Here is a 27,992-nt window from a genome sequence, read left to right as displayed (position 1 = left end):
AGTCATCGGCTGAGCCGGGGAATCTTGCACACACATGCGATATGGTCATGTCTGCAAGGCACACCACTTTCACATTGATCGAGTGATAATGTTTACGATTCCTAAAAATGTGCTCACTCGCCTGTTGTGGCACCAGACCAACATGGGTGCTATCGATGGCACCCACAACATGGGGGATGTGACCAAGGGGATAGTAGTCACCCTTCACACCGTCCAATTCTGCGCCCGTGGGGAAATGTATATATCTATCCTTATATATCATCATGGCTGCAAGAACATCCCTCAGCACCAGGCTGAACATGGGTTGCGACATCCCGGCAGCGCTGGCCACAGTCTCCTGGAAGGAACCAGTTGCAAAAAAATGGAGGCCTGCCATCACTTTGTACGTTGGTGTGAATGCTGTTGGGTAGTGGCGACGAGGCTGCAGGTGGGGCTCCAACAGATCACAAAGGGTCTTCAGTGTCGGAGGCGGAATTTACAAATGATCGCAACATCCTCCATGTCCTCCAGCAGTGTCAGCGGACGTATGAGATTAGGCCTCCTCCTAGTTGAGATGTAAATGGACACATGTGAAGGACAACCATCATGAAATGGCCACAGCACATCCCGTTAAGGATGTCACGGAAAAACAAAGACTGCCATGAGAAATGCGTGGCACACCCGGTTCCATGGGTGGACATTTGAGACACACAGAGGGCACACCTTTCCATTTACCATACAAAAGTGCCGCACACAACACATAGGTCAATGTGAATGCACAGATACTGAACCCCATATTTCACATGTGCACGCCTTGTAGCATAACATCCACCAATGTTTGTAAAAAGAACATGACTGTCTCATACTCATCTGCTGTACCTGTCACACCCACCCAAATCGCGGTAGCTACCGCCTGTCCATGGCGGTGTAACACCAGCTCCACCCCCTTCACAAGTGCGGTAGCCATTGGCATGGAGACATGGGTAGATGGCGATGGCCATGCTCCGCCACCCAAATCGCGGTAGCTAAAACCTGGCCACGGCGGTGTGACACCAGCGCCACCCCCTTCACAAGTGCGGTAGCCATTGTCATGGAGACATGGGTAGATGGCGGTGGGCAGGCTCCGTCACCCAAATCGCTGTAGCTACTGCCTGGCCACGGTGGTGTGACAACAGCACCACCCACTTCACAAGTGCGGAAGCCATTGGCATGGAGACATGAGTAGATGGTGGTGGCCATGCACCGCCACCCAAATCGCGGTAGTTACAGCCTGGCCACGACGGTGTGACACCGCCATTGGGCATTGCCTACAGCCAATGGGTGCGATGATTGCGGTGGCATAATGCAGTTTGGAAAATCGCGGAAGGCGTGCTCCGCCACCGCCGAGGCGGTCATTGGAAGCTTTTGAAAGATGCACCATATCGGTAGCACACCCCGGGCCCCTGCGGTGCATCACAGCTATGGAGCATGCCCTAGAGCCAATGGGAGCGATGATTGCGGTGGCATAACACAGTTTTGAAAATCGCGGAAGGCGTGCTCCGCCAAGGCAGATGCGGTCATTGGATGCTTTTGTAAGAAGTAGACCTGGACAACCAATTGTTACAGCCTGGCACCTACGAAACGACCCCAAGGGACTATAAATCAGTGGGAGTGAGTCTCACATGTCCACTGCTCACAGAGACTGCTGCCTGGGACCCTCTCCTGCTGCTGCCTCAAGTGACTGCAGCCTGGGACCCTCTCCTGCTGCTGCCTCAAGAGACTGCTGCCTCGGACCCTCTCCTGCTGCTGCCTCAAGAGACTGCTGCCTCGGACCCTCTCCTGCTGCTGCCTCAAGAGACTGCTGCCTGGGACCCCTCACCACTCACTTCCACCACTGGCATTCCATGTCAACAGGGATGGCAAGGACAGAAAAGAACCCTGCCAGTCCATTCACCAACGAGGAGCTGGTGGTCCTTGTGGACGAGGTGCTGGCACAGTACCCAAGGCTGTCCGGTGGCCCCAATGTAGTGGTAAGTCATCGTAGAGGGAGATGTAGGGCAGGGGGGGGCAGACATGTAGTAGTGCTGTTGCAGTAAATGCTTGAGGGTGTGGGGTTGTGTCATACACTGACAAACAAGCTGTCTCCAGGGCGAGGGAGTGTGTGTGTCCCAATGTCACGGTTTTACCTGCTTGCAGTTGTATGTCTGAGTGGAGAGTATTACATTGTCAGCCATACAGAGCCACAGGATGTTGGACATGTAGGTGCCAGGACTGTAATTGCTTTGGTGATTATCTATGTGTGCCCCTGTTGTCCGACTCAGTGTGAACCTAGAGACTATGCCCAGTGCCCGCCCACCAAGACGAGATCACATCACTGCACTTACTGGGGCCTTCCTCTTGTTCATTCACACCGAAATAAAGATATGCACCATCTCAGGCCTGTATAATTGCACACAACCACACTTGTGTAGATGGCTATTTTGTTGGTGAGTCCATGTGCCCCGAGGCCACACACATTACAAACACATATGTTCACAGGACATGCTCATTGTATGCTGCCCAGTCATGCACACAGTGATTCTACACACAGACACAGGTAGATATGTGATGTATGTAGTGGCCAGAAATGCATGGGACAGGAGATGTGTTGCCACTGAGGGGGTTCAGTGCAGTCATTCTGCATGTGTGTGTGAGATTATGAGGGACCCTGTACGCCGTCATGAATGCATGCAATGACATCAGTTTGGCCCATGCAGGGTACCCTTGTGAGATGTCCCCCAGTTTGGGATGGATGGAGATTACAATTGGTCATGAGGCTGTGTCTTGCTACTGTACTGATAGATGTTGGTACATGACACTGTGTCACTGATCATTTCCCCATCTTTTCTCCCATACCTGCAGCTCAAGGTACACCAGCGTAAGGCAGTGTGGTGGGGCCATTGCAGAAAAGGTGCGAGCCGTGGGGGTATCCAACCGACGATGCACCCACTGCCACAAGAGGTGGGAAAGAACGTGGCAGAGATGACATTGGGGCTGCTACCACGCACTGGGCGTTTGGCAAGGCGCAACATGACACCACTGATGGGCCGCATATTGGCAATGACTCATCCTGAGCAGGATGCACGTCTGAAGGAGCATCAGCAGCAAGGCAGGGGTGAGTATTTGGGGAGGGTGCCTTTGTCTGGGAGCGGATGCATGTGTACAGGGCCTGTGGCAGCGGTGGGCCATGTGATGTTCGGGGGGTGGTGCTGTGCTGTATCATGTGAGTGGGTCCTGGGATGAGTGCAAGTGTCATGCATTGATCCAAAGTGGCCTTACGAAGGTGATCCTCCCTGCTGTGCTTTCCCATAGCCAGATGTGTTAGGATCTACATGGTCATTCAGCATTGGGATAGGGTGGCGAATCTTTTAGGGGGTGAACAGCAGTGTCCACTATCTGAGTGTGACTTCATGTTTGCCTACTTTGCATGCACCATGATCGGTGAGGCCCTCACATCTGACAACAAGGTGCCCCAGAGTACCACATGATGCTTGGTATGACCTACTTGCCATTGTAGACTGTCATGCCCTAATGGGTGTGTGTGCTGTCCCCTCCTGTTCCCTCAAGGTCTGTCAGTGGTCATAAGTGTTGTCCCCATATCATGTCCCTAGGTGTGGACACGGCAAGTTGTGTGTCTGTTACACTTCATGCACGGGCAGGGTGTTGTGCTGTGTGGCCTCAACATGGCTCAGTAATGTCAGAGATTCAGGGTTGCAGGCAAGGCTGTGGTCTATGTAGTTTGTTGCTGCAATGTGATTGCAGGGTGTGGTGGTCACCATGTTGATTTGGGCATCTCCTGTACTGCATTGATTGGACTGCTTTGACCTGCTGATGACACTAACACAACCCTGCATCTCTCTCATGCAGAATCGCCAGTGGACACGGAGGAATAGGAGCCAGAAACCAGTTGTGGCGAGAGTAGCACTACAGCTGATCCAGAGGCCAGTGACACAGAGCTCATCAGCGCATCTGAGGGGGACCGGAGTATGCAGGAGGAATCCGTGCCTGAGACACAGAGTACAACATCATCTGATGCCAGCGGTGATGCATCCATGTTGGCAGGCACAGGGAATCGGGACTCTGCATCAACGTGTACCACACAGCGGCCAGTTCCCAGCCTCCCATCCACTTTCCCTGGTGCTGCCCGTGTCCGTGTCAGTAAGAGAAGACGTGTTACATTCACACCTGGCACCGCTGAGCCTGCACCTGTTCCCCCTGCTGCCCTCAGTGCTGAGTCTGTAGAGCTCCGGCGCCAGCTTGGTGGGGGCCAGACAGCCCTGCTCAATGCCTTCAGTGACCATGACAAAAAATTAGGCCAGGTGGTTGCCTACATGGAGGGCTCTGACGTGGGTCGGCTACACCGTACAGTCCAGGCTTTGTCATCGGCAGTGACGTCTGCCCTTCAACAACACATACTCCCATTCCTGCTCAGGTGCCTTTTCCACCCCCAAGTCAGTGGCCACATCGGATGATAGTGACCACGGTTTCCATGCGTCACAGTCACGATATAGCACAAGAAGCACCCAGCAGACACAACCCAAGCATGCCCGCCCACAGACACCATCCCCACAGAAGAGCAGAGCCACCTCAGAATGCATAGACAAGAACCCGTCAGGGAAGAGCAAGGATGAAAAAGCAATGAGGCAGACATCAGGCTTCCATGCCACAGAGGCATCACCAGCTAAGAACTCTACTGTCCCTAAAACTTCATGCAGAGCTAAGCGTGCAGTGTATATGCCCACTGAGGAGATGTTGTATGGCAAGGGTACACCTAGGAAGGGCACAGGGAGACATTGCCCGCCACAGCAATTCCAAGCCCAGAGAAGCAGGTGGAGGAGGGCACTGTAGGGGCCTCCCCTGGCAAAGATGCAAAGGAGGGCACTGTAGGGGGGACACCTGGCAAACAGGGGAAGGTGGTCTAGAGGCGTAGCCAGACAAAGCGTTCCGCAGGATCCAGCACGTCACCAGAGGGAGTGCCAGTGTCTGCACCTGATGCGGGACAGCTGGTGTGTGTGCCTGTTGTGTCATCACCAGTTCCCATTAATCCCAGTACAGGGAATCCATTTCGAATTCCCAAAAAGTGGAAGGGCATTCCTCAACCTCTCCCACACACACTGTGTCACAGGTCTGCATGACTCCACCTTCACGTGCCACTACACCACCTGGTCCAAACAGCCCTCCAGCTTGCCAAGCCACTGATAGCCCTACATCACCTTGGCCTCTGTCTCCCCAGTCAAGTGGGCCTGCTGTCCCCCACACACATCCAGCTCCCAGTCCACCTGACAGCCAAATGTGAGTGGCAGTCGCCCTCATACACCTGTCTCTCATACAGGTGTGCTAGTCCTGACCATTGTTTGCCACCTGGGTGTGTTGCTGGCCACAGTCATACACACTCACTGTGCAGCTTCTCATGTCATGACTCTGCAATTCTCCCTGGCCACTGGCCTTGTCGTTCACTGCTGCTCTCCCCTTGCCTGTGCAGCTTCTCATGTCCTGAATCTGCACATTGCCATGCCCACTGGCCTTGTCTTTCACTGCTACTCTCCCCTTGCCTGTGCAGCCTCTCATGTACTTGCTGGGCAACCTGCCATGGACACTGGCCCTGTTGCTCTGCTGTGCTGGACTCTCCCCTGTGCCATGGACACTGGCCCTGTTGCTCTACTGTGTTGGACTCTCCCCTGTGCAGCCTCTCATGTACTTGTCGTGCACCCTGAACTGGACACTGGCCCTGTTGCTCTGCTGTGTTGGACTCTCCCCTGTGCCAGAGACACAACGATTTGTACTATACCAGCGCTCATCCTAAAGCGTTGAAAGATCACTTACCAACATCACAGCTGATACACATCAAAAGAATCTCGTCGGAACAAATGCAATGTGAAGGTTTGATCAAGGAACAAATTGAGCGTTATAAACAACGTGGATATCCAGAAAAAGTACTTGATTGTGCACAAAATAAGGTAGTGCCACTTGATCGTGCTACCTTATTAAAGAAATCACATAAATCTCTGAAAGAACGCATGGTATTCATTTTGAAACAATCCAAACAGGCAGTAATGATAAAAAAGATCATACGGCAACGATGGGACATTATAGCAAATTAACCAGATTTCACAAATTTATTTAGGGGCACTCCAATTTTTGCACACACTCGCTCGAAAAATCTGAGAGAGTTATTGAAAAACAAACGACCGACAACCCACTGCAGGTACAAAGGCATGAGCAAATGCCACAATTGTGGCCAGTGTAGTAATGTGAATGTGGGAAATGAATTTGGGCACCCCAGAACAGGTCAAAACATCAAACTCAGACATAACACCGATTGCAACACCACAGTAGTAATTTACGCTAAACGCTGTCCATGTGGTTTGGTATATGTGGGGAGAACAGCCAGGAAGGTCAAGACACGAATCATCGAACACAAAAGCACAATACGCAATCGTCACATGTCATCTAGTTTAGCTACACATTGGCTACAGGAGTCACATAACATCCCCCATATTAGATTCACAGTTTTGGAAAAAGGTAGAATCCATTAGTGGCAAAGACCATCACACACAACTTTCCCGAAGAGAAACATTTTGGATAAAGTTTCTTGGTACCATGAACCCTGGGGGTTTAAATGGCCAATATGAGCCACTTTGTTTCCTGTAATTAGCATTAATATCAATTCATAGCCATTCGATCAGCAACAAAAATATTAATGCCATCGTAATGACCATTATATATTATGTTTACCTGTGTTCGAGCAGCTCTTTTGTAGCTATATTGATTTTGCCATGAATATACATGTGACAGCTGGTGACATATTTGTAAAGGATTAGCACATATTTTCTATCACTCTTTTCTGACTTTAGACCTTATACCTCTAGCAAACTCTACTATTTTAGTTAGTGTCACATTATGTAATATACGCATTCCGACACGTTTTTTCTCCCGGCATTGTCCGCGATCAGGATCAGCTGTCAATAAAGTTTATTGAATACGCGACCTTTAAAACGCGACCGCGACACCAACCGGATGTTTACACCGGAAGGACGTCTGTGGTGGAAGTCGGCATTCACGGGCACGCATACGCGGGGAATCTAGGTATGTGCATTCGTAGACTCACGCTGAGCATTTTGTATCGACCGCGTGACAGGTTCTCATAGCTAAGGAGTATTATCTCTTTTTTCCCTTAGTATATTTTCATGCACAGCCGGTACCTGGTTCAGCGGGATTATCGGCCACGGAAGTAATCTTGGGCCACACGCTAGTCAGAAAACGGGTAAGATGGATGGACTGTCGATATAAGGGGAATATGTAGCGGCAGCACTCAGCGTTTAAAGAAAAGGTTACACTCGTTTGTACTAATTTTTTGTTTACCGCTCGACACATGGGGACGCCGTTCGAGGCATCCATACGTATTGAAAGGCAATTTGCAGCGGGTAAGACTCGTTAGTTGATAAAACCCTCTACAGAGGCTACTCTGGGTTAATACAACAGCACTGCATTAAATAAACATATTGTATCATTACAGAGCTTCAGAATTCATAATTTTCTGATGCAGTGAGTACGCCCATCTTTCAGAGGGTTTCCATCTCTCACAGCCGCTAATCACTACCTTTAGGATTCGCACCGGGTCTTGCATGATAGTGCGTTTATCTGGACTTATAGGAAAGCTTGGGGGATTACTTGACACCACCGGTATAAGCATCACAGGACTGTCCCTTTCTGTGTTCACACTTTTTTTGTTTGGTTCTTTTTCTTACCACCCGGACTCTTCTTCCTTTCCGGATTTCTTTTAAATATGTGCAAATCCTATAAACTCTTTGTATGTACGACTACCTGACTTATGTCTAATTCTCAAACTCAGTTTTCAAACGTTTACATTGTACTGTCCAGCCACGGAACTCAAAGTCAACAAGAATATATTTGAAATTGCAAGCATACATTAACCCCTGAAGAAGGGTTCATTGTAACCCGAAATGCATTGGGCTTTTTATTTTATTTTGTAAAAATCAGTTCATTGACTATAATCAGGTTTTCTAATGTGATTATTTCTCTGACATGTTATAAATGTTATGAGTAATTTCTTGTTTATATTTTTGTTCAGAATACATGAACTTAATGTATCTGGATTTTGAGTGTTCATTTGAATTGAGGAAATGTGGAGTATCTGACCTCACAAGTATTTTTTAACATAAGGGATATCGTAAACAGAAACCTTAGGGGCATCTGGTAGAGCACCCTGCAGACCTGGCTGTTTCCAGGCCTCACCAGGACAGAGCAGTTTATCATTGAGGGCTGTGGGCACAACCCTCAGCAGGGTTGCTCCCTTATCGATTAAAACTAGTTTCAGAATTTGATTACCATAGATTTATCAGGTGTGCAGGTCTTACATTTACAGAGCTGTCGGACTCTCCCCTGTGCCATGGACACTGGCCCTGTTGCTCTGCTGTGTTGGATTCTCCCCTGTGCAGCCTCTCATGTTCTTGATGTGCACCCTGTCCTGGACACTGGACATGTTGCTCTGCTGTGTTGGCCTCTCCCCTGTGCCATGGACACTGGCCCTGTTGCTCTGCTGTGTTGGACTCTCCCCTGTGCCATGGACACTGGCCCGGTTGCTCTGCTGTGTTGGACTCTCCCCTGTGCCCTGGACACTGGCCATGTTGCTCTGCTGTGTTGGACTCTCCCCTGTGCAGCCTCTCATGTACTTGATGTGCACCCTGAACTGGACACTGGCCCTGTTGCTCTGCTGTGTTGGACTCTCCCCTGTGCCATGGACACTGGCTCTGTTGCTTTGCTGTGTTGGACTCTCCCCTGTGCCCTGGACACTGGCCATGTTGCTCTGCTGTGTTGGACTCTCCCCTGTGCAGCCTCTCATGTACTTGATGTGCATCCTGAACTGGACACTGGCCCTGTTGCTCTGCTGTGTTGGACTCTCCCCCGTGCCATGGACACTGGCCTTCCTGTTCGTAGTTAGCCTGTGCAGATTATCTTGCATATGATAAGCAGTTTGTGCCTTGCTCTTGTCTACTGTTGTTCTACTGTCACATCTGTGCAATATGTGAATAAAGACAACTCCTGTGGTGTGTTTTGTCAGTGTCCTTGCTGATTAAAGTTCTTTTGGTGTGTGCATTTGGTTGCCTGTGCACCATGCTCTATGTGTCATTTCAACATTGCCAAGCTCTTTGCCCGCATCGCATTTTTAAATAGGGGTGACAGTGTCTTCAGTCCATTCAGACAGTGATAATAGTGTTATCTGTGATGGCTCTTTTGCCTGTCATGCAGTTCTCTTTTTAGTGGTTTGCTATTGTTAGCTACATTGCTGCCATGTCAGGTTGGGGGACACTGCCAGCACAGGGTGTGATGGTGTGCACAGGTTTGCATGCAGGCTGGGAAATGTCATGATGTATGTGTGTTATTCCTTCATGTGTGCCCAGCTGTGTATGTGTATGGTCATCTTGTGTTGGCCCTTAGTCCTGGTCCCATGGCCTACATGAGATGTGTGCTCTTGGGTAGTCAAGAGGTGTGCAGTGTGAAGGGTGTGACTTTGTAGTGGGTGTGGATGTGTGTGTGCCCCTGGATTGTAATAGACACAAATGTGTCACCCAGGAGTCGTGTGCCTGTTGTTTGGATTGTCCTTCCCTGTGGATATGGTTTATGCACATGTGTGAGTTGTCTGTTATGCACTGTGCAGTGTGTGTTGGTGTGTTCATGCTGTTCTGTCTGACTCCTCGTTGTTGTTTTTCTCACTTATGAGTGTGCAAAGTGTGTGACTTGCACATCAGTGTTGTGTTTGTTTGATCATCAATGTGTCTTGGGTGTGTTTGTGTACACTGTGTATCCCTGCTGCTCCACACTGCTATTGTGTTTGCGTTTCTCATGCATTGCAGGCACATGGTGCCTTTTATCCTCCTGTATAGCATGGGGTGTGTGGTGTAATGCCACCCCCTATGTGTGCCACTTTTGCCTACGCATTGTGGGTCTGCACTCACTCAATTTGTGTATGGTACACCCCTTACATGTCTACTACTGACATGCAGGTCAGTTCACTTTGATGTCAGCTGTCCCCTTGGTTTACATGTGTGTGTGCCTCCACATCACTTCATTTGTGAGACTGTGTTTTGTGGTGCAGTTCTTGGGCCAAGAGTGACGTTACACTCTGGACATTGCCTCAATGGTTTATGTGTGATGTTCTTGTGCTATTAGACAGTGAGGATTGCTCATGTGCACTTCAGCTGTGTGTGCTGCCCAGTGCTCTGGTCAGGATGGTTGTGCTCTTCTTTCCCTTAGTGGTGCATCTGTTGTTGTTGTGTTGGATGTATGTGTGTTGGCTGTGGTATAGGTTCACTTCCTGGGTGTGCCTTTGTGTTTGTGCCGTGCTGATTTGTGTTGTGTGGGTTGATGTTGTGTCAGTGTGTGTGACTGTTGTGCTTGTTGTGCACACACTGCTTGTTGTGCATACAGTGCTGTGTGTATGTGGCCTTGGCACTGCCTAATGTGCATCCCCTGATGTCCTTTGGTGTTTGTTCATTTTTGATTTCATGTGCATCTGTGGTTGGTTTGATGTGGCAGTGTAGTTCTGTGCTGGTGCACTTAGAGTGTGATTTGTGGCATGTTGTGTGTGTTTTGTTCCTGAGTGATGAGGTTGTGCACACCTGTAGTGTGTGTGCTCCCATTGCATTTCCCCAGTTTGGTTGACAGGGTATGTGTGTTTCTGATGGGGTCCTGTGTGTGTTCCTGTGGTGTTTGTGTGTTATTTCTGTGCAGGCATCTGTTCAGGCATCCCATGTGCTGGCAAGTATTGGCAGCCTTCAGTGTGTGTGGCACTGGTGGTGTGTGTTCCTTGTCAGCCACTCCTGCAGTGGCTGTCTCTCTGGTTCTTTGTTGTGTGGTGCAGGGGGTGGATTGGGCTTGCTTGTTGGTGTACTTGTTGCTGGTTGCTGTGCATGGGAGTGCACAGGATGGGCACCTGGCCTGTGACTTGATGGGGTGTGTTGATGTGTGGTTGGGGGTGGTGTGGTCTTTGTGCCCTGCCCATGTCTTGGAGCGGCCCTGCCTTCTGCATTGTGCGCATGTGTTGAACGCTGCGGTAACGTGACCAGGACCGGGACGTTGCTGCAAGTTCGCGGTCGATGTGTGTCCCGGCTGCAGTGGGGTGACTTGGTGGCAGGTGGGTCATGTGTGGGTGCCCTTATGGATGTGTTGTGACCCTGTATGTGGGTGTCTGTAGTGAAATTGGACCCTGTGTCAGCCTGTGTGTTGTGTGTTGTTTTTGTGTACTTGCGTACCTGTGGCATCGTCCGCGGCGGCCCATTTGATGATAGTGGTGTAGCAGGTACAGCACCGGAAACACATGTAGAGCTGGGTCCATGGCGGTCGAGCCCGGGTGGTGTGGACCGGGTCTCTGCAATTGCGCTCCGCTGACGAGTTTCCGCCGTTTCTGGCTAGGTGGTGTCTCCGCTGCGGTGCATCTGCTTGTTTGGGCCATCCTAATTTGTGGAGCACGGTGGGCGTCATTCCGCACGGCGGTGAGTCTCCATTGGCTCCCACCTCCGCGGTGGCGGGCGCACTATGATGGCGGTGCGCGTCGCTCCTCGGCGGACGGGATTTGACCTGTTTTTTCCAAACTAATATGGCGGACGTGTTTCCCGCTGCACGCGGGCGCAAAAAGGCGTTTTTCCGCCCGCCAGCACTGCAGTGGTACCACCGCCCGACATTCTAATGGACCCCTAAGAGTTTTAGTCCCACCTATGTACAGCAAAATCTTGGTGAGTCGTGTGACTATTCTTATCATACGTAGGGTGGGCACATGACTTCATGGCACTTGGAAAAAATTCTTTCAATCATGTATTCCATTTAAAAATGACAACACATTCTGGGAGTTGTAGTCCAAGTTCTTTGCAACTGACCTGATTGGATAATTACGATTTAGATTTTGTTTTAAAGATAGCCCACAAGAACTGTGAGCATAGAGTAATATAACCACGTCAGAAGAACCCTAAAACACAACGATTTCCTTACAGAGTATGCTGTTGTTAACTGAAGATTATAGTAGTTTGTACTTTGAAGCTGCTATACAGTCCTGTGATTCCTGCAATCAAGCCCACCCACACTGGAGAGTCTACTCACCAGCATGGATCCCAGTCCTGGGTGTGGACATCGGTTTATTTGCCCCTGGTTTCCTCGTATTACACGGCACCCCACTATCCTAATGCTGATGGCGGCACGCCGGGATTGCTTCAAAAGTAAGGAAAAAGAAAATGTTTATTTTTTTCTTCCTTTACTTTTGAAGTAATCCCGGCACTCATACTTTAGCTTCAGATGTTTTAAGCTAAAGCGCGGGTACAGCAATTGAAAGGAAAGTAAACAAATAGGGAAACAAGCACACCCGGAGCGTGTTTTTTTTCTTTCTTTGTAGAGGCAAAGTTCTTTGATGTAAAGGTGATTAAAGAGCGGCATGCGAACACCTTCAGCTATGTTCCTCAGCATTCCAGTCTTAATGACAACAAATCCCTCTTTAAGCAGGAGCCTTAGCAGGAAAAACTAGAACGGAAGAGCACTAGCGAGGCCTGAAGAGACCCGGGAAAGCAGGCCTGACTGAGCATGTTGAGGAGGGGCACACTCTGCTGTGAGCAAAGCTGCAATGCAGTGAGGCTACGGGACGGAGATCCAGGAGGCTTCTCTCCCCCACGGCAACCTGCGTCACCCGGAGCCTTAGCTGGGGCTCCCGGAACCTGGTGAGAGGTGCCCTTTCTCCCGCAGCAGCGGGCAGCCAAAGCGGAGCAGCAGCAAAACTCATAAGAGTCAGGGGGCGTGGCCAACGAAAGTAAGAGGCCGGCAACAGAACAGGAGTGGAGGGGAGGGAGAGAAGGCTCAGACAGCAGGAGGGGTGGCACGGGACCAAAGTAGTGCTCAGGAAAAATGCAGTAAAGGGGCCAATAGTCGTGGAAGGGGACATGGCTGTCATAAGGAAGGACTAGCAGCCTCTAAACCAATCTGAAGGTAGCATTTACTAACCTAAGCCAATGAAAAAGATGGGCGGAAAGTGGGTGGAGCTTCCCCCACTATACTGTATACAGCATCTCTCTGACGAGACAGCGCATGCGCTGCCTAGTCCGAGACCTAAACAAAGCGAGAGACTTCAAACTTCGTGAGTCCAAGAAAACTTGAAAGGCCACCAATCAGATAGCTCTGGCTCCCCATAAAAACCTCTTTAAGAAACAGTGTTCCCTCTTTCTTCGCTACTCAGCAGCCAGATAAGTGTTTTGCTTTCATTGTTTTGTGGAGCGTTTGTACTGTGGATGTTCATTTCTCACTGTATACTTTTTCAAATGGTAATGTTGCTGGGCTTACTGTTGGGCTTTGTCCTTTAGGGTGTAGTGTTTCCCCTGAGAGGCGGTGTGCGACACACCAAGCGTCTCGAGGGGGGCATCCTTCACTCCCGGCCTAATTCCTACTTTGTGGCCGCTGAATAACATTGGCACCCGGTAGAAGGGTCCGCTTTCAGGGGAGCCTCACCTGGTGAGAAAATTGCTCTATGACTCCAGACGACACACAATTTCCGCATCGGCAAGTGAAGCCCTCATAGATCCCTCCAACGCGGTGTTGGCAGTTCGCCATTAGAGGTCACCACAACTGCAGGTACACTCTCTCTTCCAATATTGCTATGCGAGAGGTAGGCGCGAGTGGCGGCAGTTTCAAACGCGCTGTGCATATTTCCTCCACTGTTTGCTAACCCTTGTGTAAGAAGTTTATATTTATTGTGGGAGTACGAGCTGCAGCTCTGGGTCTCGTATGAAGACATTCTCATCATGGGACAGCACCCTTTTATATTTTCAGGGCAATTACGAGGCCTGGTATAGTGAGGCCCTAGCTATCACTAATCGCCAAAGGGTGTTTTGTGTAGATCTCCCTAGCCAATTTAATACCACTGGGCCCTGATCACCCTTGGCAGGTGACAGGGCAGGTAGCATTTCTGGAAGAGGGGAGGAGCAATTACCTGTGGATAAAGCCTTTGGTAATGCAGTGGATGCTACTCTGCAAAGAGGTATGTATGTACCGTGTCCTGCAGCCCTTGATCAAACAATATGGTGTCGCTCTAAGGATTATGGATTAACTTCGTTGATCTTGTTTGTTTGTTTCTTTGGGTAACACATATGTAACTGTATAACTGCAATAAGTTCCTTTATATTTTTCTTTTTGTGGTTCTGCTGCACTGGGGACACTGCACTTTATTTATATTTTTTATGTTTTCCTTTTATTGTAATTCTGTACACTAATAGATTTCATAACTGCAGTTTTATTAAGTATTTTGATGGTCTTGTGAGTAAGTGCATCACTGAGCAGTAGGCGCTGGAGGCTATTTATCCTATTTAATTAATATTCATTTTGTAAAATGATACCTAGGATTGCAATTGTTTTTCTCACGTTTTTGGCAGGGCCAACAGAGGCAGGGTGTGCTCTCCTGGCCACTGATTTTCCCTAGTCTCCCAGAAATTCCCAAATGGCCACCGACCGCAATATCAGTACTAGGACCAGAAGCAGATTGGTGGTTTCTTCCGGACCAGAGCCAGAGGTCTCGGCGCCAGACACGATTTCCGAGGAGTCTCCAACACCTAAGGTGGGGAATCCGTTAAGAAGTACTTGTTTTTCCCAATCATAAGTGGGAAGGCGACTGTGTCTGTTTCTCCACACTTGGCAGGAGGTGACAGGGGATGCATGGGGTTGCAAATGGTGTGAGGGTTCCAGATAGAGTTCTTTTGGATTCCTGAATACCCTCCCCTATGGTCCACTATGATGCATACTTTTGACTGATTTCTCAGGACGCAAGTTCCTTCTCAGACAAAGGGGCGATCGTTCCCGCAACCGTACATCCCAGAGGCTTCCTCAGCAATCTTTTCTTGGTTGAAAAGATTGACAAAGGAATGAGGCCAGTAATAAACTTGCAAGAATTCAACCACTGCTTGATTTACCTCCAATACAAGATGGAGGGTCTCCACTCTTCTTCTGAATGACTGAATGGTGCATCTAGAAATCATGGGCGCTTACTTCACCATCCCAATCTTCTCTACACACCACAGGTTTCCACAGTTCCCCTGGGAACACAAGGTCTACGATTTGGGGCACTTTAACCAAGGTCATGCGCCCAGTGGTGAAACCTTTAAGCTCTAGAGGCGTCAGACTGCTAATCTATCTCAATGATATTCTGACCCTGCACCAAGATTGGACGACTCTTCAGCATCTGGAGTGGCCCTAGTCTCTTCTGCAGCAGCCTGCAGCAGCAGGGCTTCATTAGCAACAATCAGAAATTTGAGTTTTCGCCGTCACCGTGTTTCCTGGGCTTCTTCATAAAGTTGGTTCAACAGTCTTCCTCACAATAAACTGTCACTAATCAGGAAGGAGTTAAGACACACGACAGAGAAGTAGTACATCTCTCTTCGGTAACTCGCTCAGATAGTAGGGCTACTAGCATTGTCAATCCACTGGACCTTCCCAGGCCTGTTACATTAAAGGGCGCTGCAGAGACTCAAAGAGGTTCATCTGAGGGAAGGACTGTATTTTTACACCCTGGTTCCACTATCGGCCAAGGCCGGAGCCGAACCACAATGGTTGTTAGACTATATGGTGACCTGGAAAGAAAGAGCCATCTTCGGATGGATCCGGACAGGGTGAATGAATATGACGTCAACCTCTTAGGCTGGGGCTCATGTTGCAGGGTTGTTAGCACCGGCAGAACATGGTACAAGCAGAAATGTAGGTTGCATATCAACTGCTTAGAACTGCTCTCAGGTTCCTAGCCAGTGCAATTTTTCACAATAGACATGGTTTTGTGTTGTATCCTCCAGAAGATGGACAATGGGAAAAACTTTATCTGGTTTCTCCAATCCAACTTCCCAAGAGTCCGTCCATGTTGATCAGCTGGCGACAAACGGGTCACTCAACTTTATGGCTTGGATGATTATCGGGAAAGCTTCTAACTTTATCAGACTAGCTTGGGTAGAATCCACTTCCAAACAGTACGGTTCGGCTTGGGAAAGATCATCCAGCTTGTGCGTGGGAAAGAATCAGGATCCTTTTGGGGCAGATCTAATACATGTTTTGAATGTTCATTCCGAACTTGCCCAGAGAGGCCTGGTGTATCATACAATTAGTGCAATTAGGTCTGCAATATCTGCTGGCCACGAACCAGGGCAGGGTGTCCTTGTTGGTAAACACCCATTGGTGTATAAGTTGTTAAGAGGGGTCCGCCTCTCTAACCCTCGGCAGTGATGAAACATCAATTTATAATGGGACATCAATGTGGTGCTAAGCCAGCTGAAGTCCTGGGAAGACAATGCTCACCCATCTCATAAGGAACTTGCAGGTAAGTTGCCGATGTTTTTATGTTTATTTTTCATCTCTTGTAAATGGGTCTCTGACGTAAGAGCCTCAGATATGATGTGACAATAGGAACAGTGCTCCAGGTGCAGTCTAATCATGAACGTGAACCAAGCCACTGCCTTATCTGTCCCAATACATTTAGTGGTTAGCCTTTTATTGACTGCATAGCATGAAACAAACAATAGCATTATAATTGCTACACTATGGTGTCCTAACACACCTAGATCCAAGCACCTTAGTGTGCCTAACCATTGCCTTGGTTTGAAGCACAAGTGTCCTTGAGAACATACCTTTCCAAAATTGTACTATATTAAATCTCTTTGATCAGTTAATCCTTAAAAGAAAAAGTGTCTTTGTGAATAAATCTTGGCCTTGTATCTGGGAACTAAAATTCATGTGGAACTATCAGCATGAACAAACAGCACTGAAGTTTCTTTTTCCAAGCAAGAGATGAAATGCGTTACTTACCTGTAACTGCAGATATCCAGTATTGGTATATTTCATAGATTCACATGCCTGAATCATTCCCCGGCGTCGGGATGGGAGTCCACGGTACATAAATAAAGTAATGTCCCATTATACATCGAGAGTAATAGGCCTAAGGCCTCACATTAGTAACATATCCAGGTCCTTTTGTTATAAGGACCAAACTCTTGGAAAACAACCAATCAGCTATCATCACTATCTGGAACCTTCCTTGAAGGAGCTCTAGTCTCTTAGATTTAGCACAGTGCTATATAGAGGTACAACTGAGAGTACTAGGAGAGCCCTTCCAAGGGAGGCGGGTGGGTTGCATGTGAATCTATGAAAGATACCAATACTGGGTAACTGCAGTGACAGGTAAGTAACGCATTTCTTATCCCGTATTAGGGTATCTTCCAAAGATTCACAAGCCTGAATCAGAATAGAAAGCAATGATGAGCACATTTCTTTTCGTACAGAATGCACAAATTCACCAGAAAATAAACATATCAATGTGAAAATGGAAAGCAATAAATTGCAAGCATGACAAAAGTTATAGAAATAACAGATATGTGCGTCTAAAAAGAAAAGAAAGGTTGGTGGGAAGGAAGGAAGGAAGGAAGGCTCACCTCTATCGAAATAGATGACGTAATACTGCCTGTCCCACTGCAGCATCCTTCATAAGCGCAATATCCAAGCAAATAATGCTTGGTAAATGTATGCAGCGTTTTCCATGTTGCCGCTCTGCAGATGTCTGTGATAGGCACACTTGCAAACAGTGCCATAGAAGTAGAAACTGCCCTAGTGGCACGAATGGCACGAATGGCACGAATCCTTGATTGTAAAGGCTGACCAGCTTGCTGGTGACAGAAGACAATAGCACCAGAGATCCATCTAGAAATACTTTGTTTAGTAAGTGGAAAACCTTTCCTAGGTAAACTGTAAGCCACAAAGAGTTGGTTGGACTTGCGGAATGCTTTTGTTCTGTCAAGGTAGAATTTGAGGCAGCATTTCAGATCCAAAGAATGTAGAGCTCCTCCGGCTGCTGTTTAAGGATTTAGAAAGAAGGTCTTTAAGACGATAGGTTCGTTAAGGTGGAAGTCCGAAAGGACTTTGGGTATAAATTTCGCATCAGTCCGAAGGATTACTCTATCGTTCTTTAAGAAATGGATCTTGTATTGTGAATGCGTGAAGCTCACTGACTCGTCTTGCGGATGCAAGGGCTAAAAGAAGTGCAGTCTTCCAGGAGAGGAACTTGAGGTCAGCTCTGTGTATCGGCTCAAAAGGATGTCTCATAAGCTGAGCAAGGACTGTGTTGAGCTGCCATGTTGGAGGTGGGGACTTTACGGGAGGGAAAGTCCTAAATAGACCTTTGAGAAATTGCTTTATCAATCTATTTGACCAAAGAGAAAGTCCTGTAGAAGATCTCCTGAAACGGGATATTGCTGCCAGGTGAACTTTGATTGAGGCGTGAGCGAGGCCTGAAGTTGCTAGATGGAGAAGGTATGGTAATATTTCTTCCAGAGAGGAAGTGAGGGGACGCACCTTAGCAGATCTACACCAGATACAGAACCATTTCCATTTGAAAGAATAAGTCCTGTTTGTACTATCAGCTCGAGCCCGAGATTGAACTGCTTTGCAGTCTGGAGGAATGTTTAGACCCTGAAATTCTTGGAACTCAGGAGCCAGGCCGATAATGTGAGAGATGCTGGATCAGGGTGTTGGACTTATTCCTGATCCATTGTGAGGAGAGATGGAAATGGCATCAACGGAATTGGAGGTTGCATGCAGAGAAGATGGAGTTCTGTGAACCAATGTTGGCGAGGCCATGCTGGTGCTATTAGAATCAGTGTGCAGGGCTCTGCCTTCATCTTCCTGAGGACCCTGGAAATCAGTGAGGTTGGTGGACAGGCGTAGGCAAATACGTCGAACCATGCTATTGAAAATGCATTCCCCAGAGATCCCCATACCCAGCTTGTGAAGTGTTGGCATTTGGCGTTGAGCTGGGTGGCAAACCGATCCAGCAGTGGTTCGCTCCATTGAAAGAAGATGCTGCTGAGAGTATCTTTTTTCAATTCCCACTCGTGGCAGGTTGTCTGCAGTCTGCTGAGCGAATCTGCCAATGTATTGTCTTTTCCTGGGACATACTCCACTCTCAGGGAAATTTTGTGCCGAAGTGACCAGTTCCAAATTTTTTGAGATTCTTGAGAGAGTGATAGCAAACGAGTTCCTACCTGTTTGTTCAGGTAGTGCATTGTCGTAGTATGACAATGCACTACCAAATCAAATCAAAACTCGTCTGTTTTGACGAGCACTAGAGAACCTTTGATCCTAGGAAGGAAAGCCCAGAGGACTAGATAAACTGCTCTCAGCTCCAGGTGGTTTATGTGCAGTTTCCATTCTGAAGTGGACCACTTTCCTCTGATCTGAAGCTCTTGATGCAAGGCTCCCCAACCTTCTAGAGACTCATCCGAGGTTATCACATGAGGAGAGGCTTGAGTTAAAAAAGGTAGGCCTCGAGAAAGATTTTGTGGATGAGTCTACCAGTGTAGAGAAGCGACCATCTGAGGAGTCACCTGTACAATGTCGTCGAACGATCCGTCGACTTGAATCCACATAGTGGAGAGAGACTCCTGGAGAGGACGCATACTGAGGCGACAGTAGGGAACTAGAAAAATACAGGATGACATCATCCTGAGGAGGGATTTGAATAGGTGCACGGAAAGAGAATTTATTTTCCTTATGCGCTCAGCCAACTGCAGGAGTTTCTGTTGTCGTTCCTGTGACGGGTAGGCTTTTTTCAGAACCGTATCCAGAACAGCATTGAGACCCAATTTTTTGAAAAGCCGTAGACAGGCTCTGGAAGACCTCCTCGTGCTGTTAGGAGAGGGTGCCTTGACAAGCCAGTCGTTGAGATAAGGAAAGACTTGGTGATGTTGCTGTCTGAGGTATGCAGCCACTGGAGAGAGACATTTTGTGAAAATGCATGGGGCTGACTTGAGTCCGAAGGGCAGTACCCGGAACTGGTAATGTCTGCTGGCCACCGCGAACCTCAAAAACGTTTTGCGTCTTCTGTGGATAGAATATGAAAAAAGGCATCTTGGAGGTCCAAGGATACCATGTAGTCGTTAGCATTGAGAAGTTGTAGGACTTCTTGAATGGTGACCATGCAAAATGATTGTTTCTTTAAGAATTTGTTTAGACTACTCAAATCTAGGATTCATCTCTATTTCTTTTCATTTTTGCATACCAAGAAGAATCGGAAGTAAAAACCTTGTCCTCTTTGATGAACAGGAACCCGTTCTACAGCTCCCTTCTGGATCATTGATGATATTTCCAGGAGTAAAAGGTGTAAATGCTTGTGAGCCATTGGTTGCGGAGGTTTTGTGGTGGAGTTTGCACAAACTCTAGCGAATGTCCAAACTGCACTAGTTGGAGAACCCAACAATCTGTTGTTATTTGTTTCCAATTTTGTAGACAGTGGGATATCTTTCCTCCTACTTTGGAAGGTGGAGAGGAAATTGAGATTGGCGGTAGAGAGAAGTCATTGGCGTCAGGCTGAATCCTTCTGTCGTCCGGCCCTTCCGCGAAAGGAAGACTTGTTGTATGAAGTCTGTGTCTGTTGCCTCTGTTGAACTCGTGGCCTGTATTGTTGGTTTAAGGAAGAGTAGGATGGACTATACTGCTGGTAGCCTCATCTGTTGGAATATTGCCCTCTACCCGCTGAGCCTCGAAAAGGGTTACTTTTATATTGAAGGGTACCCAAAGCTCTGGCTGTGTCTGTATCCTTCTTGATTACTTGGAGGGCTTCATCGATATGAGTGCCAAAGAGGAGTTGACATCATAGGGCACATCAAGAATCTCGGTCTGAATCTCAGGCTGGAATGCTGTTGCCTTAAGCCAACCTTGGCGTCGTAGGACCGCCGCCCCAGCCAGTTGGCGGAAACCAGTAGATGTGATGTCCATCGCACAGTCGATAATTTCTGGTGCTGATCTTTTGCCCTCTAGTAATACTTTCCTTGCCTCCTCTTTAGACTCTTGCGGCGGGGTCTCTAGGTAGGGTGCAATGTCTGACCACATCTGCCTGTTGTAGCGCCCCAATAAAGCTAACGAGTTAGACACCCGCACCGTTAACGCCGACATGGAAGAAAAATGCATTCCAATATTGTTTAGGCATCTGCCCTCTTTATCCGGAGGAGCTGAGAGTGAGGCAGAAGGGTTTTTTGACCTCCGTTGAGCTGCCTGAGTAATCACTGAATCAGCTTGGGATGGCCTATAAGGCAGGCTGGAGCGCTGTCTAGGGCTCTATATTTTTTGTCCAATCTTGGCAAGACTGGAGAAACAGTTGAAGGATTTTGCATTATTTTGATGCCTTGATCCCAGATATAATCTATGATAGGCATAGATCTTACAGATTTCTTGAAAGGTTCCTTGAAGTCGTAAAGGAAACAGTCTTGTTGGTGAGAAGGCATAGGAAGTTCAAAACGTTGTGCTGCTCTTTCCAGGAGATTATGGAAGCCTCCGATATCTTCGGGAGGCGAGTCCACTTGAGGAGGCAACGGTGATGCTGGAAGAGAGTTAACATAGTCATCCCATTCGTCATTATGTGACTGAGTATCCTGAATTTCCCCTTCTTCTTGTTGTTCATCCTCCTCATTATCTGTAGAGGGGGGGAGGTGGCACAGGTACATCAATGGTAAGAGGCGGTGGAGGCGGTGGTGGAACTTGCGCCATTGGAGGTGGAGAGAGAACTGGAGCAAGAGACTGGGCAGAGGTAGGAAACTTCTTTTTGTAGTCTGAAATCATGAATTGCAGGTCAGAGACCAGGGCTGAAGGTAGACAAACCATCTGTGGCTGTTGATGATTGCTTTTGTCCTGATAATACGCCTGATCATCCATATCTTGCTCGTCATAATCCTCCTGATATTTAACATTGAGCTCAGAAGGACTTCTTGCAGCTGTCCTCGTCCGAATCCTTGTCCAAAAGATGAGAGGAAAGTAATGGTTGGCCCCTACTGGGTGATGTAAGGGAAGGCGTCAGCCTTTGCTTTGTAAATTTCTGTTGGAAATATGTACTTTCCGCCTTTGATTTAGGCGTCGTTGGTATATTCGTCGTCGTCGACGAATCATTGATGGTCACAAGGGGCACTGGCGTCAATGAGGAACCTCTCATCAACGAGGCCATCAATGACAAAGTCGTCGTCGTCGACGCTGGTTGAGTCGTCGATGGTACACTCTTTGTCGACGTGCATATCATCGACGACGAACCACTCGTTGCCATCAACGATAAAGGGGTATGTGCCGTCGTCAATGAGTTGGATGCCGACGAGACTGAAATTGTAGAAACGGTTGTCATCAACAAGGTCACTCCAATAGCTGTACAAGGAGATCTTGTCATCGTCGAGGCCACCGTCGATGAGATGGTAGTCGACGGGGCTGAAGAAGGCTTTTTAAAAGTGTGTTTCACCCTCGGCAGATGAGTCAGATGGCTGGAAGCTGGTTTCTGCGAACCTTGAAGGGGAGGAGACTCCCTGGTAGGTAAATCCTTAGATTTTGAAGCCTTTGAAGACTTTTTCCGTGTCTTCTGTTGAGGTTGCTGCAAAAAAAGACCTGTAGAGACATCGCTGGGCCTTTTTTGTGGAGTTTCAGAGGAGGAGTTTGATGAGCTCTCACTCTCCTCAGAGGATAATGGGTCTTCTTTGTCCTTAAGCCTCTGCAGCCAAGTCAAAAGCCTTCCCTCAGGATCTTTAAGCATTTTAGTAGAAAAGGTACGGCATACCTTGCAGTCTTTAGGTGAATGGTCCGGATAAAGACAGTGGAGGCAGTCCTTATGCTGGTCGTCCACATGTAACCTCTTCTTTTTGCAGGTACCACAGGGTCTAAAAAGGCCTATTTTAGGAGTGTCCGACATGAATACAGGAAAGACTTCACCCAAAGATAATCCTGAAGAGTATCACTTGAATCCAACTCAGTGGAGACTCCCTTAGCACGACGTGCGGTAGAAAATCTGAGGGACTAGAGCTCCTTCCAGGAAGGTTCCACAGGGTGATGATAGCTGATTGGTTGTTTTCTAACAGTTTGGTCCTTATTACAAAATGACCTGGATATGTTACTAATGTGAGGCCTTTTACTCTCTATGTCTAATGGTACATTACTTTATTTATGTACCAGGGACTCCCATCCCGACGACGGGGAATGATTCAGGCATGTGAATCTATGAAAGATACCCTAATACTGGATAAGTGTGCACCTTCCATGCAAGATGCCCGGCATACAAATACCAAATGTACCTGCAATGTATTACTGAGTACATTATATTCCCATTACGTTGTCTTAGAACCTTTTAAAACACACACAAGAATATATTACATTTTTAGGTTTAGGGATATTAAGCAGTTCGTCCAGAATCACAAGATATTTAGCAGGGATGGGAATCCAAATCCAGTTGCACGGTTTGAAAGTCGGCAACTCTAGCCATCAAGCTTTATTTCCTCCCTAAAAGAAATTGTAAAGACCCTATTGTCAGCGGTGTTCTAGGAAAACACTTAATTCCTGGCCATAATTCACCCCGGAAGGAACGAGGAAAGGCCCGGCTCTGCTTACCTACAAAGCAATTTCCTAAGGGCATGAAGCGCACTCCAGGAATATGGCCTCATTGAGCACCACAAATGAGTAATCATTTAAAGGCTTTCATGTAACAATTCACAGTAAATAAAGCCTAACTTTGTTAACTGCGATGGAAGATTTTCCTGCAGTCATCTTTAAAATTTATCACACTATCTTTTTCATACCCCACTTGGAATGCCCTTGTGGTGGATAAGCTACGCAAAACAGAAAATGCAATCAAAACCATACACTGTAAATGTGCATTTACGTTATTTTCCTTTTGTGAGCCTGCATCCAATTGAAAGGATGGAAAGTATAATTTCTAGAGAGCTCTGCAACGTTACATACGAATGGCTGTACAGCAAAAGGACAATTATTATAACATACATTGTAACCTTGACACTATGATACGGCTCCCAATTAATGACTCAGAGGTCCGGCAAAAGAACATTTATGATTCTATTTAACAAATCTCAAGAATGGAAGACAAATGAATTCATGAATTACCATTCTCTTTTGGATAGTAGTAAATTGCCATGAAGAAGTCCTATTGCCTTTTGGATGAAACCCGTTGGCTGTGTTCGTCAATCACATTGTGGCTGTGTTTGTCATTTATATTGCAAGAAGGAAATAAAGAATATCAAAAACAGGTGTTCTTGTGTATTTGAAGTATTGAACAATCATTTTGGAATTTACATATGGAACGTTAATTTGCATCCTAGACAATTTGAGAGTTGGTTCATTATTTACGGAGTGCCTCTCCCATATTTTGTGTATACTGATTTTGTGATATTTGTGTTTTTTTCCAACAGTTAACCCAGGGAGTAGCTCACGCGTGTTGCAGAACGACTTGGAAAGCGGTAGCATATTCCATACCCGTTCCTAGATTTTTAGACGTATCCCCGTACGACGTGGTCAGCCACAAATCCCTAGAAAGAGGAGCAGACATAGATGTCCTGGAGAAGACGCAGAATAACAGTAAGACAACTCTCTCAGGTATTGTTCCATTTTCTCTACAGTGCACATTTCCAAAGTCTACTGCAGCATAAATATCTATGTGAGATTTGCAAATCATACCAGAACTATTCGCCTCCTTCATTTTCAGTATCAAAAAATTAAATCCCCAATGTTTTAAATACAATCATTAAATCCTTATTCAAGTGTTCTATCTTTTCGGCTGCTTCGGACACATGAAGCAGAGTTGAAAAAAAACTTTGTGGCTACTGGTTCTGTATGCATAGGTAAATCCCCTGAGCCTTCCGTCTGCCGAACGCCCCAAAGCTAAGCGTTCCGTTGCCGGAAGACGGGAGTGACAAGGGCTTTGCGGAGGTGGGCCCAGGACTGAGAGTGCCACCCGGGGCCGGAGAGAAGAGGAGCCACTGGGGCCACCAAGGGCAGAGCAGCCCGGGAGTTTGAAGTGGTGGTGACTGGAAGAGATGGGAAGGCGGAACTGGAAGGAGTTGCTGGACGCCAAGGACGCGGCACCGAAGAAGGCACTGAGAGGATGCCGGGATGACGAAGAAGACGTGGATGGTGCCGAAGAAGCCAAGGAGTGGTGCGAGGAGTGGTGGATACCCCTCAGGAAGGACGTGCATGCCGCCGGAACTCTGGAGAATTGCCGCTTGGAAGGTGAGTGACACCGTAGACGAGCCTGGGGCTATCAGTTAAGGGAGGTGTTTGGGGCGGGAGTGGGGTAGGTGAGGGGGGCAGGGAGGAAGGGGAGGGAGTGGAGTGGACTGGAAGGGAAAGAAGGGGTCACAATGGTGAACAGGGGATTCTCTAAATAGGACAGCAGCTGATACTGTTGGGTCAAAACTGCTCTGTCCTACTCTGTCCTGCATCCTTTGTTTCTTTTCACCCCCATTTTTCTGCTCCCATCCTTAGACCTAGTGTTCCTGTACCTATAAAGTAAAAGCCCGGAGGGACCCGTCGCTCTGACCTCCACTTGTGGTACAGAATTGAACCCTGTCTCAAAGACGCTTCGGTGTCTCTTTTTCCTTACACGTCGGGTGTGGCGACAGATTCTGCCTTTAACTCACTACTAAAATTGCCATATTGTAGCGCGGATTACTTACCGTCATCTTTATCCTATCTTCGGGCTTCCTGTGGGACGATTGATGGAATTGGACAGTCCACCCAAACCATACCAAGAAGAAGCAGGACCAGAGGGACGGTGATCCACAAGAAAGACTTACCTGCTGCAATAGAGGGAGAGAAGCGGTACCTTTCCAAACTGGATACTTTCTTGCCATAGTATTCCTGTGTGCTCGCATTCCATCAGACCACAACGTCCAGTAGTCCATGCGGCGTGCATGCTGCACACACACGGGGAAAACGCCTGGAAGTGTTCATAAGACGGACAAGCCCGTCCGAGCCCGTAAGGAGGCCAGGCTGGGCCATATTATTAACATCTTGTCACCGGGTGGACTGGATTGGACTGATACCTATAACACATAGCAGGTATCGGGTGGACTCTTTGTTTCTTATCCACATGTTTTAGACTAAAATGAGTAAGCGTAAACCTGGCGTAGGGGTAGTGGGGACCCTAGACGCCTTTCTGTTGAGGGCAGAATCTGCATTGATTCACTAAATGGAGCTCACAGAGTAGGCTGTTGTTGGATCCACAACACCCCCAGAGCTGCAGTGCTCAGTCAAGGACGCTTGACCAGCATGAAGAGGATGAAGAAAGTGAAGAAATGGGCCCACATAGCCACAACATTCACTCACAGGCCATAGTAGTGGACCCAGAGTTAAATACTCTCTTAGTGTCAGTTAGAAGCTCAAATGGCCCAAATATTACCACGAGGGGACAGAAGGCAAAAATATGTTACGGAACTAGCCTTGAACCACCCTCTAAGAAAAGGAAGGGTCGAGGCACACTAAAAAATAAACAACAGTCCCCAAGGTTAATTAGGAGAAAAGTTAACTGTCCAGACAGTGTTAACAGACAGGGACATATCTTAGTGACTACGAGTCCTGCTAATGGGCTCGTTCAGGGGCACAAGGAGGAGGAATCATGGCAAAGACTAGAGGTTATGCTTGTATCGCTGTTGGACCCTCTGTCCCACAAACTATCCCACATTGAGGCTAGACTCGCAAAGCTAGAGGAGTCTATTATTAATATTACCAACTCCCATCTGGACACATGCCCAGGTAGGGGCAATGACTCAGTTTCCCTGAACGAACCGGGAACTAAGAGCAGCATCCCTACTGGCAATTTAGTCTCCCGCCATGATCGCCGTCCTAACATCTCGGGCAATAGAGTTAATAATCCAGAATTGACTGTTCCACCATACCAGAGACCAACATCTTTCATATCCCCAGGACCGAACCCCCAGCCAAGCTCAACTGGTGCTAAACCTGCAAATAGATCAGCAGCTACCACCGGGATGCCTAATCTGGGGGGCGGACCAAGACAGTCCATCGCTCAGACCACGCTGAACGATATTGAGGAGACTGCTATAAGTCCAAACCTAAACTTGCACCTTCCACCCGAAGGAAACTCCTTACGTAGTAGTCCTGGCAAACGTTCCCTATTTACAGTCCAATGCTCCTGAACATTGGTCGGCCTTGTGAAACAAATGTCTGCATCTAGTGAGCGTAAGGACAGGGATTAAAGGCAGGCTCTTCAAGGAGTTTAAAGTGGCTCGGAGAGTGGGGTGGGTCGGTAAATCACATAAGCCCTTACCTGGTGACTGTGCTGTTTTAACCTTTAAGTCTCCAGGCCTGGAGAGGGCTGGAAATAGTCACATTGTGGTGCAGGAGATAAATATTCTCCTGCTCAGTTATTTCTATCAACTCCCTACAGCTTACAGGCAATCAAGGGCGGGGCATACATTCTCAGGGACCAGGCAGGGCTGAGATTTGACCCCACTTGAAGCTCCATGGCAACTGAGGGGAGATAAAACACATCCATGGGCTAGGCAGCATAGCAATGCAATCCCACTTAAGAAATCGATACAAAATCTTTAACTCGCTTGAAGGAGTAGATTGACTGGCTAAATGTACAGCTCACACAGGAGGTACATCCCCGAAGCTTGAGAGTATCCTTAACACCCCACGATGGCATAGATTGTATAAGGATTATTCAAATTTTGACAGTAGGCCCTCAATTAATTACACAAAATGCATTAGTGCAAAGAGTGGATTCGGGAGGTTACAGCTGCATGCCATTGGGAAAATCACAGGAGGTTCTTAAGCTCCAAAGCAAAAATGAGGTACCAGCTGTGGTAGTAGGTCAATCCCCACATGCAGAGGTCCCTTTTACTCATCGGGGCAAGAGTGACGAGATAATCTGTAACTTTGCCTCATGGAATATCGCAGGCTTACGTTCAAAGTTAGCCAAACCCATATGGTGTGAGTTTATAGAGGCCTATGACGTGGTATCCCTCCAGGAAACCTAGTTAAAAGAGCCAGCCCATATTAATGGTTTCAAAACCTTCCACACTCCGGCATTGGAGGGTTCAAGTGGGAAGGCGAAGGGAGGACTTTGCACCCATATCTCAAATATGCTAAATGTAAAAAAGATTGAGATTCATCTGGAGAACTACTATCAGATAATC

General features: G+C 47.7%; 1 protein-coding gene and 1 long non-coding RNA gene across 3 annotated transcripts in view; one reads left to right on the top strand and one right to left on the bottom strand.

Moving 5' to 3' along the window:
• The window catches only part of LOC144799220 (uncharacterized), a 323,273-nt gene that overhangs the window by 44,155 nt on the left and 251,126 nt on the right, over positions 1–27,992 (top strand). Inside the window, exon 2 of the long non-coding RNA XR_013603778.1 lies at positions 24,243–24,426. This is a non-coding gene — a long non-coding RNA (uncharacterized LOC144799220). The remainder of the gene's footprint in view (positions 1–24,242; positions 24,427–27,992) is intronic.
• DMRTB1 (DMRT like family B with proline rich C-terminal 1) overlaps positions 1–27,992 on the bottom strand; it is a 575,348-nt gene that overhangs the window by 427,690 nt on the left and 119,666 nt on the right. The window lies entirely within an intron of this gene.

The sequence above is a fragment of the Lissotriton helveticus genome, chromosome 1_2, assembly GCF_964261635.1.
Source record: "Lissotriton helveticus chromosome 1_2, aLisHel1.1, whole genome shotgun sequence".
Lineage (NCBI taxonomy): Eukaryota > Metazoa > Chordata > Amphibia > Caudata > Salamandridae > Lissotriton > Lissotriton helveticus.
Note: the sequence above shows the minus strand (reverse complement) of the source record. Positions and strands in the feature narration are given on the sequence as shown.